At 37.4% G+C, this 3,702-nt stretch overlaps 1 long non-coding RNA gene across 1 annotated transcript; it reads left to right on the forward strand.

Annotated features, from left to right (window-relative positions):
• Positions 1-724: 724 nt before the first annotated feature.
• LOC111387752 lies at positions 725-1,917 on the forward strand. The gene is made up of 2 exons (XR_002701452.1): positions 725-910; positions 1,327-1,917. It is a non-coding gene; the product is annotated as an uncharacterized LOC111387752 (long non-coding RNA).
• The last annotated feature ends 1,785 nt before the right edge of the window (positions 1,918-3,702 follow it).

Here is a 3,702-nt window from a genome sequence, read left to right on the forward strand (position 1 = left end):
ACAATATACTTATTTAGCTATAATAAAATTAAAAATACGTAAAATATACTTACCAATTTCGAGTGCTGGTTGTGAATAATATTTTCTTGTTGAACTTTTGATAATTTTGTGAGATCCCAATGTTGAAGCTCATAAAAATTGAACTTTCTTTTTATCTGTGTGTTGCAAAAACTGATGAGGAAACTGATTTGATTTTGAAATTTACGTGAGAGTGTTTGTAATTTATTTGTTATTTACGAAGAGGTACCATTGTCTTTTTAACAATCATATATTTTTGTAAATACAACATATAAAAATGGTAAAATCATCATTTACATTTCATAGGACCATTGTAGTGAATGTGAAAAATGAATTGGTCAATGTGACAAAGTGGTTATTTGACTTGGTTAATCTTAAAAATACCTCCAAATTTCCTATAGATGTCGGTTATGGAGACCGAAAATGAAAATTAGTTTGCCTTTTAATTGGGTTAATTGTTGCAACACACATCAAACTTTAGAGTTAAATGTTTCATTAGCCACCGAACTTTGCACTAAGTCATGACTTACACACCGAACTTTCAAAATTGTCCCGTTGTCCACTGAACTTCATTCCGTCCAACTCCATTACTCACTTATTTAAAACCCGGTTAATAAGGCACCTATGTGGATGACGGAAAGCTGACTTGGCCGGTTAAATGCTTCCAAATAAGAAATTAATTGCCAAATCAACGCCATTTCGGCAAACCCGTTTTCGAAATTGTAAAAGGGCGGCTTCAAAGGTGCAATACTTAAACCCTTCTTATGGAAAAAATGAAATTTTGCATTTTTCCCAATTCGCATTGGTAGAACCCTACGCCCCAAAATCGTCTCCAATCGGCTGAAAGACTGTAGTAGAGGTTCGTAAATCAGAAAGCGCCAGCGTATAATAAGTAAGTTTTTCACCCCTGAAGCATATCCACTATCCGTATGTCTTCTGTAGGTCAGAGAGGAATTTGACCACCTTGTTCGGTGGGGTGATTCTTGATGTGGTTGCTTCGTCATCTCCAAGATTTTTAATACGTTTGTCTGTTTATGGGTCCTCGTTGATTCTGTAATTTACTTATGATAATTAGCCTTTTTAGATTTAGGTTTTTTTGTTTAATTTATATACTAAGATTGTTTTACATTCTTTTCTAATTTATTTAGGATTTATTTTTGAATAATTTTGTTGCCGTTGAACGGTGGAGCGGGAATACAGTTTATGTTTACCTCTCTGCGCAATAGTATTTGTTGATGCATATTGTACACCTTCCATCAATTTAGTTTTCAGATGATTACTTATGGACATTTGTGAATGCAATTGCAGTTGTCAATGACAAGGAAGAGCAAGGGTGTTTGTCGTAGCAGTAGGAAGTCGGGGCATTGGATGTCTGACTGCCCGACGAAACGACAATGCCCAGGCTGTTTTTTAGGCATTGTCAAGTGTATGGAAGTGGAGAAAAAATCGTAAACTTCGGTTGATTATTATGTTGTAGCAGAGACTGTGGTTATTATAGGTGGGCGCGGTCATCCAGCCATTGAAGAAGAACCCCCCCGTGTCTTGAAGGAGCATCGAGCGTAGATCAGATTGCAGACTTGTCACGCATGTTACAGAGTGTCGCTCACATAGCCTATCGGAAGGACACAATGATCTCCGTTAATGTGACTATTTGCATTGGTAAAGGAGATACAGAAGTCGATGGAAAGGAAAGGAAAAAATGCCGTGAATTTTAGTCGAATATGTAATGAAATTAATGGCCTGTATTGTAGTTAGCCGAATTTGTGGCCAAGCAAATCTGTGTCTTGATAGTGCAGGAATTCTTGCCAAACTTTGTATGAATTTTATTATCAGAACTTCCTATTTTAGCTTACTTGGATTTTCAAGTCTTTTTTATTGGTATAAACTATGTTTGAATCATGAAGCTGGTTAACTCGTGCTTCCGTGTTCATTTTTCCCATTCTTTTGCCCTTTTCCATTTCATTGGATTCTTAGCTAATGTGCTGAGGTTATTCTTCAACTCATTTACTTTTTGAGTCAAGACATCCTATCTTTTAGAAAAGAATAATAAGAAAATAAGATGGACAAACAAGCAAAAAATCAGATATAACAGCCAAAAACATCCTGAACTTCATAAATATAACAGCAAAAAAATACGGATCTACATAATTTCAGTGTCAACCCACGACAAAAGACTAGGTCAACACACAACAAAAATACGGGCCGACCCACGACAAAAAAACCAGATCTGCATGGATTGCTCAAAAAAAAGATCTGCATAATGTCCACAATTTTTCCCAACAACTAAAAACAGCTAGGTTAGATCAGCATAATTCATTGTCATTTTCGAGCCATTCATGCTCCGTATTCGCAGATTCATGCAAGTCGTCCACGACATCATCAAAGATTCAAAGTTCACAGATTCACATTCTGTAGACCCTTCTGTCTGTCGGTCGTAAGAGTCCAACCTCTCCCATTTCCTATCCTAATATCGTCTAAATGATAGGCCAAGAACCATTGCCAAGACAACGTATTTTCTTTCTGAACAACTGCCCTACCTCGAACTACGGATTTTTCAAATCTTGATCAATGAAGAATTCAGGAAAATGATAGCTACCATCTTCATCGGACGAACATTGGGGGAGTAGTTCCTCTGATGACGGTAGTTCCAACTCATTATCACAACCCTCCTCCCGTTGGTCCTGAACTTCATCTTGACAATCATCCATTCCAATTTCCATCCCATCAATTACATGTCTATTGTATTCAATGTCGTCTTGTTCGGACTCAAAGTTGTGGTTGGAATCTACGAAGTCAGGGTCTTCTTCACAATCTGGCATATAATTACCCACATTAAACAATAATACATGCAAATGACCATACTTTAAACCAACATTGTGCTACAACAAAACATATGATTCAGGACATAAAGAACAGGACAAAGGGGAACAACAAGACTGGAATGCAGATTTGGTAAAATGGAGAACACAAAACTCATACAATCGACTACAAAAACTTTAGACAATGGAAAATTATGTGAATTCAATTTTTTTTCTACTTTTAGATTACACATTGTTCAAAAATTCCCTATTCAAAACATTGAAAATCCCAAATGGCATCAAACAGGGGCAACAACATAGACCTTGATTCTATTGGAAAAAATGGTTTAATGGGTCAACTTTGAGCCCAAATTTCAGTGGGACCCACCTTTTAAATAATACGGGACCTAGCATATTCACGTTCTACTCCGCGAGATGATTAACGTGATATATTTATTTATCGAAAACCATTTAAAATTGAATGAAATATTAAGTGTTACAGTAACCCACATAAACTAAGGATTATGGAAGAATTTGATTTGCCAAACACTTATCCCACATAGGAAAGTTAGGAAACTTTGGTGTGGTTTATAAGGTGGAAGTTTGGAATTGGGTTTGGGCCCCAAGGGGTACCAATAGTTTTTGGAAGGGGGAAGACCTATATCCTATTGGGTTCGTTCATAAACCCACACGCACGCGCCGCCGCAGCCGTCCGTCCGACCGGCCGGCTAGGCTCGACACGGCACGAGCCCGGTTCGGTGCGGGTCCGGGTCGACCTTTACAATATATTAACTTTTTGGACAAAATTTTGGCTTATTCCGGGTGTTTTATTTTCTTTTAACAGTCGACTGTTTCGACTGTTTACCGACCAAACAGTCGACTGTTA

Source organism: Olea europaea, unplaced genomic scaffold (genome assembly GCF_002742605.1).
Source record: "Olea europaea var. sylvestris unplaced genomic scaffold, O_europaea_v1 scaffold4236, whole genome shotgun sequence".
NCBI classification, from domain to species: Eukaryota; Viridiplantae; Streptophyta; class Magnoliopsida; order Lamiales; family Oleaceae; genus Olea; species Olea europaea.